Source organism: Aptenodytes forsteri, unplaced genomic scaffold (genome assembly GCF_000699145.1).
Source record: "Aptenodytes forsteri isolate BGI_AS27 unplaced genomic scaffold, ASM69914v1 Scaffold184, whole genome shotgun sequence".
Lineage (NCBI taxonomy): Eukaryota > Metazoa > Chordata > Aves > Sphenisciformes > Spheniscidae > Aptenodytes > Aptenodytes forsteri.
The window spans coordinates 3,994,475-4,007,020 of NW_008796078.1; positions in this window are offsets into that span (position 1 = coordinate 3,994,475).

Below are 12,546 nucleotides of genomic sequence, written 5' to 3' on the forward strand. Positions count from 1 at the left end.
AGAATCCTAATATAATAAGTGTTGATTCTAGCTCTTTAAATATCAGTCAGGATTTAAAAAATCAATTATCTCTTCATGAGTGATAAGGGCCACTGGTTTAACATCTGTAATTATTCATTTTAATAACTAAGATGATTAGCTAATGTTACATAGGTCACATTGCTTGGTATATTACATTAAATTGCAAAAATATCACAACTGGCATATGATCCCCAAATGATATTAAATTATTCTGTTTGCAACCACCCTCACCCTCCCCAGTCTATCTCATATTTGCCAAAATATCACAGCAGTTTTCTTAATTGTCATTATTTCCCACTTACAGGCAGCATATGAATCTGCTTTTACTCTGTTTTCCTGACAGGTCTATTTTTTGAAGGGAATTTTAATTTAGGTCAAACTCTTAAACTTAATTATGGATTACAGTCGGTCATGTGAAGTTTGAGGTTTAAATTAGTGGCCAGTTTTCTTTGGTTTTTTTTGATCTCTGCACTTTCACTCTTAAGCAGAACTTCTCTTGCCAGTGGGGATGCTTAAGTTTAAAACAAACAAACAAAAAAAACCCTCTCAATTTTAAATAAGAAAACTGGAAAAAGATTAATGAACTCTGTCAAAACATGTTAAAATTTGATCTTTTTTGCTGTTATTTTTATTGTAGTATACTGTATGTTTGAAAATAGAGTAAAAAAAAAAAAGAATGTTTAAAATTTCCATTTGTAAATTTTCAGCTGAAAACCACCAAAAATGTTACAACTTTTTAGGAGATAATTTGCAAATTAAAAGGGTATATTTTTATAAACTCCATGAGTATTTGTTTCAGTAAATTAATTGTTTTAATGAATAATAATAAAAAAAAACCCTACTAAGTTCTCAGTTGAGGTTCGCGGGGGTGATTTTTAATGTGGGTCTTTCTTCCAGTTAAAGCTTCTTAATTGTTGCCCACTTAGTGGGTGCGGTGACTCTTTTGGGACATGGATTTACGCTGTTTCATCACTTGAGGGGGGGGAAATAAAAAACCAAACCAAAACAGGAAAAAAGCCAGTCATTCTGTCAACTGAAGGTGAACAATAATGAATGCATCTGTGTGTTTTAGGTTGGAACAGTACAGCCCACTGGAGCAGTCAGTATTAGTAGGCACTTCAGAGGCCCTAGCAGCAGCTGTGCTGTTTTTAAGCGTGTACTGTATTATCTCCAGAGCAATCTGTTATTTCTTACAACTGCTGGAGCTATTGTAATTTTTTTTTCCTTTCACGCCCTGTCAAAAGTCTCTAAACCAGATATTACGGAAGTTGTAGATGGATGTCGTTAAATAGCATTCATTATATGGAATCTTTGTTATATGTTTTATTTCTGCTTTCATGCTACAATACTTTAGCTTCTAGTTACAACATTAATTTCTAGTGAAAGTTGTATAATAGGTGGTGCTACATAGAAGCATACAGGGGAGCTAAATTGAAGAGCTCAAAGAATACAATCCAATTTTCCTTTTAAATCTTGTTCCCCAATGATTATGAGAAAGAGAACGTGGCCAGGCATTGCTGCTTTCCGATGCCCTGCGCTTTCCGGGCCGGGGGGGGAGGAAAAACAGGCACAACGGGCAGTATCTGGCAGAAGAAATGATGGCTGAAGAAATAATGCTCTTCTGCTCGCCGTGCGTTCCTCTTCTCTCCCTCCTTAAGGAAGGAGATACTGGACTGGATTTTGAAGTACATGAGCAATAGCTGGTGAGCCTCAGCTTGGAGCGGGAGGACTGTGTGGACTCCCAGCTCCCTGAAGTCTGGGGTATGACTTTGTGCTCTTTGTGGCTCGGGGGGGAAAGGGGCACAGGGGATAGGACTGCCATGAAAGTCGTGGCCTTGGGATAATACCGTGCTCCCTGGCAGCCCTCGGGACCCGGTCACCTTGATAGTTTAATTCCAGGTCTTCGTTTTGGTGCAGTGGTTTTTGTGGGGTGGATTGTAGCTGAGTACAGGAAACTGACGGCGGGCAGAAAAGTGGTTTTATGACAGGATTACGCATAGTCTTAGATTTAGGCAGAAATTTGATTACTTCATTGATTTGGGAAATTAGTTCTAAACTTGAAGATATTTTCGGTTTCAAATAGCCATTCTGTTTCCAGAATGAAGTGTAATAGGTCAAATGCTCAGTAACAGAAAAATTTCTTGTAACGTTTACAACATACCAATCATTCTCTTTGCTGCTGTTGGCTATAGACACAGCTGAGTGATCATTGTGCTCTTTTGAGAGGATTTTAACGTTACGTTTGAATTACGTTGTATAACCTTCGACGCAAAACTGCAGTGAAAGGCAATGTTTTTATATGCTGAATATTTCTCCCTAATGGCTGCTTTTACAGAGAAGTTGGCTTCTTTCGGACAAGGGTGTGCCATACTGCTGCTGCTGTTCATGCTTTTGGACTGGAAGTATTTTTACGTTAAATTAACGAAAGCAGTGGGAGTTTAATATTTGATTGCAGTAGGGCTAGGATTTCTCTGTTGGGATTGTAATTTTATCCCAACCAGTCTCACTAGCCCTTCAAGAATATTCGTTCTTTTCTGATTTCCCTCCTAAGGGCAGTTCTGCCACTGAAGTAATTGGAAATCTAGACAGTATTCCAGGTATTACTTATATCTACAAATTGTACAAAAGATGCAAGTCTAGTCAGATTGTTCTTGTGGACTGTTGTAGTGGTTTTATTCTTTTATCTTCTAGTATTACAAATGTTTGTTTCCCCTTTTACTTCATTATATTATGCTTCTGGCAAAGATATGCAAACATGCATTTTAAACAGTCTTTTAAGATCAGGAAAAACACTGCAGTACGCGAAAGGTGGATCAATATAGGCTTTTAGTGGCTATATACAAACCAGACGTTTGGAAGTAAAAGCTCTCACTTCTATTCAGTCTCTAGCAGTGTAGTAAATTAGGCTTACGTCTTTCAGGTTAATATGAGTCATGCTCAGACAAAATAGGTAAAAGAATATTAAAAACGTGTAGGTCCAAATTGGAAGAGATGTTTTTCCACTGCAGATTTAGTGCTATTTGAAGCTTCCAAAGAGCATTATTAAAAGCACTTCAGAATTGCTCTCAAGCAGTTAAATAACCTTTCATTGCAAACATTTCTGTAACAGAACCTGTGCAAGTACAAAGACTTTTAATAAGTGTTTAAGACCTCTTCATTGATTTAAATACTTTTGCTTTATGCAGCCTGAATCATGCACCTGCTCTAGCCTTTTACAACTGCTGTAATGAAATTCTGTAGTATTGTATATCTTTTTATGTTTTTTTCACTTTTTCCTCACTTTAACTTTTTCAAGTACTTTTTTTTGATAGTGTCTCCTTTTCCTATCTTCTGGTATTGTAGTACATTTTTCATAAAGTGGTCATAAGACCATTTATTTTCCTGGGACTTCAATGAAAACAGGCAGCAGCAGATCTGTCTCCCTTAAATTAATTCCATCTTTTTTAATTCCACTAGTACTGGAAATGCACTAAGTAGTTCAGAACACCTTTTTTTTTTCCTATAGCCTGCAACTTTGAGATATGATTAAAAAATATTATTCCAGTGTCATGATCAAAGTATCATCTTTGAAATCTTTTTGGGAAAGAAGAAAGATAACTCATTTGTCCATCCTCCAGGGGATGTTAAACACCTTGCCGATTGCTGTTGAGAAAGACCTGAACCCAGATCATTTTGTCAGATGGGTTTTCAACTAACCACAGTCTGGATTTGGAAGGGTAGTCCCATCAGCATCATAGATGTACCTGACCAGCTTCATAAATTAATTCAAATTCCCATTGAAAGCAAAGGCTGAATTACCTGTTTCACACTTCCAAAGGAAGACTACAATCAATCAATTCCTCATGAATTTTTTGGCTGCAAAGTCATGCTCCCCCACCCCTACCCTTCTCATAGTTTAACGTAGCAGAATAAATATTTAAGGAAGAGATTTTTCTGAGATTTCTCCTGTGACTGAAGTACTTTACTGATAAGTTGATACTGTGACACGTAAGGTCTATGGAATTATGGACTATATCAACAGCATAAGTTAATTGCATTTTAAAGAAAAAAAAAAAGCAGAGCTATGCAGTGGGAGCTGGGTGAGCTGTGAATATCTATGAGTTTCTCTGAAGGAAATGGGTTATTGTCGGGGAGTTAGGAGAAAAATCTATCTGCACAAGAAGATATACAGATGCATAGTAAGGGTGAGCTGAAACTTTGTACCTTAAGAATTAGAGAAAAAGGATAAATGGATGCAGTTAAGAGGTCTGGAGGAGGTGTTCCATTACCTACAGGAAAACCCACCAATTGATGCTGATGCATTGGTACACTGAACTTGGATATTCTTCCTGCAGCACATAGCAGTGGCAGGTTTGTTTTCTGACCACACGTCCCACTTCTGCCAAGGTAAGTGCTTGCTGTTCAAAGCAAGATAAATTTGCACCCGATTGGGTGGGAGATAATTGCAATGGATGTTAAAATAATTTGAATATGCAAATTAACAATATAGAATTGTTATTTGCTCTTTGCTCATTGCTTGAGATCAGAGTTATCTGTCACTTTCTGGAAAAAACCCCCACCAACAAACCTGTAGCATCTTTCTTGGCGGTTCTGCAGGTCCTTTTGCCAGTCTACAGGGTGGATGATGAGGCACAGGCTTCGTGTTGAGCTGTTCAGTCGCATCTTTCTACTGTTCTTAACTTTGCTCAAATACACCAAATTGGTTGCAAAGGCATTATTGTTTCTTGCACAAGTTGCTCTAATTTGAACCAATTTGAATATAATTACACTATTTTATGCTTAATTAGACTCCCAAGTAGCTTCTTCAGACTAAGGTTATCTCTGTGGCTCTGTATTTTGAGATCTCTCTTGGCTCCACTGGAAGACTCGGGTAAAATAAGAGGCCTTCTAAACTCAAGAAGTGCTGATACTTTTAAGTTCATTAAATTACTGTTCAGGAACTCTGCTATTCTATAGTTCATTTCTTCCAGAACATTGGAACGAGAACCATATGGTGGCGATTCACTTCACTTGCGTTTCTCAGGTTGCTCTGTTATTTCCTTCATAAAATGTTCAATCTCTGTTAAGGCCACGCTGTGAATTCTTATAAGAAGTGCCCTTGGAATAGAAATTTCCTCATTATCCCTTATGATAGAGGCTTGTGCCAAAAAATCATTTAATTTCACTGCTGTCTTGTCATTTTTAATTCCTTACAGATCCCTAATCCAAAAAGGGCTTGGAATTGCTCATGCATTCACCTTAATATTAAAGCATTTAGATACGTCCATGCATACAGAAATCTCAAACCCATAATTTGATGCTGACTTATAAAATATTAATGGTTGCGAGCTAACTATGGACTACTTTCTTATATTTTTAAAGGTATTTTTTTCTGTGTGAAGAATTCTGAAAAAGGAAGTGATTTTAGAAATATTTTGGCCGTGAAAAATGAGGGGAATAGAATGAAATATTTACGTGCCTATGAAATATTGGGGTTTAATTACTTCTCCATGGTAATTCCAGTGGAATTACATCAACAATCCATTTGCCCCAGTACCATCAGTCTGGATTTGTGCGGCTTTGATGTTAGATACAGATGTAACCTGTGAAGTCACTTACTAGTAAGACTGTTTTCGTCAATGTTTACTCATAAAAGTGACATACTTCATCATCTTCATATTAGTCACGTACTCAAAAAAGGCTTATTAAGACTATATATTCAATGTGCTGAATTAAATGGAAGATTTTGAAAATTTTTTGATGGTAGCTAAACTCAGACACTTGATGTACTTTGAACTTCTGTGTAGTGATCAGGTGTATAAAGAAAAATAATTATGCTACTATATTTCTTAATGAATATTGAGTAGATATTTGAGATTATTTTCAGTATATATCACTGCTATTGTAGTAATTTTGTGGGGAAGAAACGCAACAGTGAGTAAAACTATTCCTAGTGGTACATTAATCTTAAACAGCTTTGTTGTCTGTATTGTAGCAAGCTGAGAAAGAGCTTAAAAGTATGATATACTTACGTAATGTTTTTATTAGCTAACCACTGATATCTCACCTTTCTATCCATTTTTTTTAAGGTGCAGGATAAATACTTGGTTGTATTTTCATCCTGTGTCATTCAGGAGTGACGTCTGCAGTGATGAAGAGTCCATCTAGCTTTAGGACTAGGATTTCCTAGTTTTCCCCTGAAACTAAACATATAATAAACCAAGCAACAACCTACATTGTTACGCTACAGAGTATAAAAAGAAGTTATTTACTAAAAAAATTAGTGTGGCTGCTTTAGGAGAAGCAATAAAGATTTTTCAGTTAATAGATGTGTTCACCTAAATTTAAAAAGAAAAATTGAAGAAATTGAATCCAGACATAATGTCACACAACAGATCAAGGTCCTAGACTTTTACCAGTGTTACAGCGCAAGAACATTGTATAAAAGAATAACGAGGACGTCTCTTTCAGAAATAAGACATCTAGATAGCTTATTTATTCAATACAAACAACAGTATAAACATCGTAGTTATTGCAGAACTTCTGTTCTCTCAGATGTTGAATAAGACTTCTAGAACAGAATTTAGTGATGCTAACATCCATGTGGCAGCAGCTTGGTGCCTAGGGCACGTGGTTGACATGAGGGTGAATGGCAGATAGATGACTCTTTGTTTAGGTGAGGAGGGTGACCTAGTTGCTTGGATCTCTACAGACAGAGGGAAGAGATCCTGGGTTTGTTCTGAAATGTGTTTTTGAAATCCCAGTATTCTTCAGATGAGAGTGCAGTTTTCTGTTCAGTGCTGTTGTGAACAGATCCTAACCTTGTCGGGGCCAGTGGTGTGCTATTGCGACTGCCAGGGTAGAATGCCACTGGGTTGTCTCAGAGACAGCTCTTAGCTATCACAGTTTTTCTGGTGGCGATGGATATACCACCACTGCTTGCTTCTCTGTGTCTGCACCAGGCGAGCTGCGAGAGGTATGCAGTGGATTATTTTACATTCTTCTCTGGCAAAGCCCTATTCAGTAGATAGTTCTTAATGTTTAGAAAAAGAAGACAGAAACTTTCACCTCCTAATGATAAATGCATATATCAAGTATTAATATTAAAATGGAATACTTGAACTTCTCAAGAGCTCACATCATGTAGAGGAAAAAGGCTTGCTCTCACTGAGAACTTTATCAGTGGCAAAATGATTCACCATCCTTATGATTAACTGAATTGGAGATTTAAATGTACAGACGCTTACTTAAATAGGTGCCTGAGGTTCACCCAGATGGGCTGACACATAAAGTAGCAGGAAATTACACCAATTCGAGACTGCCCATACTCTAATTACATGTGCTGTACATTATTTAGTGTTACAAATCTCAAATCCCTGACAGAATAACACTTTCTGAACCAGCTTTTCACTGCCAACTAATGCAATGTGTAATTCCACCTGCCTGGGATCTATTCTTCAGGGTTTATATCCCCTGCAGGTGGTAGAGAGATGCTGCGATACTGCAGATGTCCAAAAATCCGTGCAGATCCCTGTGAGCTTATTGTCTAGCAGCTGCTGATGGAGACTAATGGCACCCAACTATTTATATGCCCAGCTATTATATTTTCTAATTCACTGATTTTAGCAGCAGAGAAATCTGATCTCTCTGGCTGCCTGAGGCTTTGAAACCTTGAAACTTGCTCACCAGTGTTGCAATTCTTGACCTAATCAGCAGTGCTAGAAATTAAAACAAAGCCTTGGAATGAAAAGGTTTTTAATCTGCTATACTAATCTTTTATTTTGAAGTTGCTTTACAGACATAAAGGAAGAATTCTGGTTGCAAATACTAGAATGACATCTATGAAACTGTTGATATAAAGGAGGATCTGTAGGGTTAGTTTTTGCTTCCCTTTCTTTTTCAGAAGTCCAGAAACTAGTATCAGTACACATAGTATCCCTATATGGCATTAATTCCATATGTAAGATGTGGGAATGGGTGTTTTTAATTACTTCTTCAAAAAATTCTGAACTGTTTCTAGTTATTCTGACAGTTGCCTACTCAGTTTGTCTCTCTACATTTTTCTTTGATTCTTCATACCGCACGTGTTTGTTTTCTCAAATGTAACTATCCTTGTTTCTTCATACCTTTCTGACACATTATTCTTCTACTTAATCTCATTAGTGAAGTCCTAATTCTGCCTTTGACAAAGGCAATGCTACCTATATTTTTATGTCAATTAGTGTTCTGTGACCTTTCATCTGCGATTAGTGGTTCCAACCCAGAAATATAGAAAGGATTTCAAGGTACTTCTGGACAAGTGAATTAAACAGTCTGCAGTGTTTTAATTTGGAAACGCAGTTATGAAGCAAAATTAAACAAGGCAAGTATTGTTTTATTAAACCTAGATTCATTAAAACATTTCTAAAAATGCAAATATGTACCTGTAGCTTATACTGGAAAGAACAAGAAATATTGTTTCCCACGATATGAGAGCTGAGATAGAAAATGAAAAGTTACCATGATAAAACCTTGTCAGTTTTCAACTCTGCAAATTATTATATTAGTTAGAGCCTTTTTTAGCATGAGGTTGAGTTAATGCAAAGTTTTGGTTGGTTTTCGTGTTGTAAAAACACTAAATAAACAAGCAGCATTCAAAAAAATAGATACATTTGTTTAAATCAGAACTAATCAAACATTCATGACTGTTTTTTACGTGTACCGGGTGGTCTGAGTAAACGGAAAAGAACAAAGGAGAGCTTAAGTTGGCACTTTTCTCTGCTCCCCTACTTTCATCCATTCACCGTTCATGTGTCCCATGGATGTTTAGCAATCCATTTCTACTCCCCTAAGATGAGAACAAAGTGAATGTAACACTTATTTTTCACCTGTTTTTTCCTGAACAGATGCTTGATCCACAATGAGTGCATACATCTGATTTGTTTCAGAAAGCTTATGTAATTTGGCTGTATGGCTTGAGTATTTTTTCCTTCAGGGGATATGTGTGTGCACTAATAAGCAAACAGCTTGCATTAGAAATAATGTAGCATAGCATTATTTCAGTAAATGTCACGGTATTAAAATGAATCAGGAGTAGTCAGATAAATGTGTACTGTAGAAGGAGAAGCATCTCTGAAGGTCTGGAGAGAGTGTTTATACAATAGAGAGTGTCACTAGGATAAGGTTTGTGGATAATATTCAGCTCTTCTAATTTCTTCTACCGTCCTTTGAAACTTGCTTCTGTGTGCTGAGGAATAGTGTTAGCTAATGTTTTCAAATTAGAGGCTGGGGGTTTTTTTTTGCATTTGTCCCAGTGTTGCGTGAGGTTTTGGAGAAAATTTAGCTCAGATAATCCAAGAGTGACTTGGGAACTAATAAGGTTGAATTTCTATGAAAAGCTGTTGCTAACCGGCTCTGGGTTGTGGATAGCACAGGAAGGTGAGGCAGAATCTCGGGGCTGTGTTCAGCATCGCACCACTGGCTAATGGCATTGCGAGGACTTCCACCTTCCCTCCGGTCATTCCTGGCACCCACTGTGAAAAGACTGGGACTGGACAGCAAGTAGCAGAGTGTCATGAAAATAAGCAGCTTCCTTCTGTTCTGTCTCTAGTGCTTTGTAGCCAAGAAAATGATTAGACGGGAAGCTTGCTGAAGTTGCTTTGATGCTATGGAGTTTGAAATTTAAGTAGTTTTTAGGTTTCCAAAGGCAACATTTATATTTTAGGTATGATTTTTGTACCGTTTTTTCTTTCCCCAGGATATTAAACTAATGCATTTGAATGCTACAGTTCAAAAGCAGAATGGAAACATGCTCAGCAGTCATGAAGTTAGGTGTTTGATTTGAGTTGACATAAGGTTCCAGGTGATGAAGTCAGGGTGCCTAGTGGGGTACACGTTGCATTTCGTGCCCAGGTGGACTGGATATGAAAACATGCCCCTTTCCTGTATGCTGCATATCATGTTGGGCTTTTTTTATTTAAAAAAAAAAAAATCCTTCAAAAAGAATCAATAAATGTCCATTGCATTTTTTTTATGGTCTAAGGGTCCACAGGGAGTTGGTGCCCCATTCACACACTACTGAATTACAGAATGTTGCCAAGTGTCCTGAGAAATATTATACCTCCTTATCACGGGGTCATGATGACTCAACTTGGAGTAGTCAGACTACCCAGGACCAAGTACTCCCAATTTCTCTGGTCCCCATGAATCAGAATTACTCAAACTCAATAACTAGTGGGAAATTCTTACACACATTTTTTTTCCCCTCATCCAACTAAAATCAAAACTGTTGCTTTTGTCTTTGTGTTCCTTCTACCATGCACATCTCGTCCTTGAGCCTTGACTGAACGTGGCTTTTCCTTTGGAGGAAGCATATTCCCAAGCTACTGTTGGGTGTATCGCTGGCCTTATCAATGCATCAGAATTTTAATTCAGGATCTGTCACTTTTTCAGTGGCTAAATAAAAGAAAGGGATTCATCATAAAGGCTAATGGGGGAAGCACAAATGTGAACTGTGTGATACCTGCCTCTTGGGTACCGTCCAAAACTGTTACTCTATAAGAAATTTAGATTAGGATTCTGAATACAAAGCAAGTGTTCAGTCTATATTGGGCAAGCTCTTGACTGAAAATTAAACTGTGTGTGCAGATACTTTTGGAGTGGTGATAGACTGCTGGGCTAACTGAGTAACAGAAGTCAGAACTGGGCCGTAAGTGTTTGGAAAAATGCAGTTTATGTCAGCTTTTATTTTCACAGTCTTCTTTATCTTTAATATTATTGATCACTGATCAGTGAAGAAGTAATACAGTTCTCCCTGGGGCATGTTACGATGCTGACATATCAGCATTATTTACAAACTGTTTGAAGCATCTTAAGTCACAATAGGATGCAAATTAGTTTTCTCCCCTTTAGTGGTTTACAAGGCTTTCATCATTTGTGAATTATGAAAATTAAATTTCACTCAGGGTCACAGAAACTACGTGTTAATCTGTTAACAGCAAGTACAGTTCCAAGGCCAATGTGCAACTGAAACAATTTTTTGTTTTATCAGAAATACATGCTTGGGAGTTCTACGTTATTTCAACCAACTAGCACTTCTGAATGTAAGTTCCTTTCTTTGGCTGCTTAGGTAATACTTCTTTTTGTGTAACTTCTGCAAGAACACAAAAACGATCTTGAATGAAAAACATACATAGTTCTAACAATCTAGTGAAATCAAGGCTCTTATATTCCAAGTGTTCCGAAGAGAAATCATAAGCATTCATTTAATGGTAGGAGTAATGGTTCCGAGGGTTTTAAGCATAGTATTTAGTACCTCAGTGAAATGCAGTGATGGTAGAATTTGTTTGATGAAATCACAGCTGTTCTGCCTTGGGAAACCCAAAGACCCTGAGCATGCAGAATGCTAAGCATTTGAGACTCATCAGCTTAATCATCCACAACTGAAATGCTTGTCTAGAAGATAAGTTAATCTCTTTGGGATGAGTCCCTCTGCTCTGGCCATGCTCAGAGTCCTTGCCAAGAATTTGCACAGGGAGCGTGCCAGAGCTCCAGTTCAGTTACATACCCTAGGAAAGTTGCTTAGGCAACTATTCCTGTCTGCCTCCTTACTGAGACCTGGGAACTGATTTCGTGAGCCCTTTTATATCATTTTAGAGTAGAGTTAAATAGCTTCACTGATGAAGTGCTGAAGATGATTTAGAGGCAGACTGTTGGCCTTCACTCTGAGGCAGACTAGAAATACTCTTGTGCTCATGTGTATCTGAGAATCATAGAATCATTTAGGTTGGAAAAGACCCTTAAGATCTTTGAGTCCAGCCGTTAACCTAACGCTGCCAAGTCCACCACTAAACCATGTCCCTAAGCATCACATCTACAGGTCTTTTAAATACCCCCAGGGATGCTGACTCAACCACTTCCCTGGGCAGCCTGTTCCAATGCTTGAGAACCCTTTTGGTGAAGAAATTTTTCCTAATATCCCATCTAAACCTTTCTTGGTACAATTTGAGGCTGTTTCCTCTCGTCCTATCACTTGTTACTTGGGAGGAGAGACAGACACCCACCTCGCTACAACCTCCTTTCAATTAGTTGTAGAGACTGATAAGGTCTTCCCTCAGCCTCCTTTTCTCCAGACTAAACCCCAGTTTCCTCAGCCAGGAACTACAGTCTCAGTGCAAGCAAACGGGGATGATTTGCACAACAAGTGTACAAAACGTTCACATCAGTAGTTACGTTGAGAATGAATTCAGGCTTCAGAACCACGCTGCATAGCTACATGTCCCTGTCCTCTGACCGGTTGTCATGGTTTAACCTCAGCCAGCAACTCAGCCCCACACAGCCGCTCGCTCACGCCCTGCCCTGGTGGGATGGGGGAGACAATCGGAAGGGTAAAAGTGAGAAAACTCGTGGGTTGAGATAAAGACAGTTTAAGAGGTAAAGCAAAAGCTGTGCACACAAGCAAAGCAAAACAAGGAGTCTATTCACTCCTTCCCATCGGCAGGCAGGCGTGCAGCCATCCCCAGGAAAGCAGGGCTCCATCATGCGTAACGGTGACTTGGGAAGACAAAC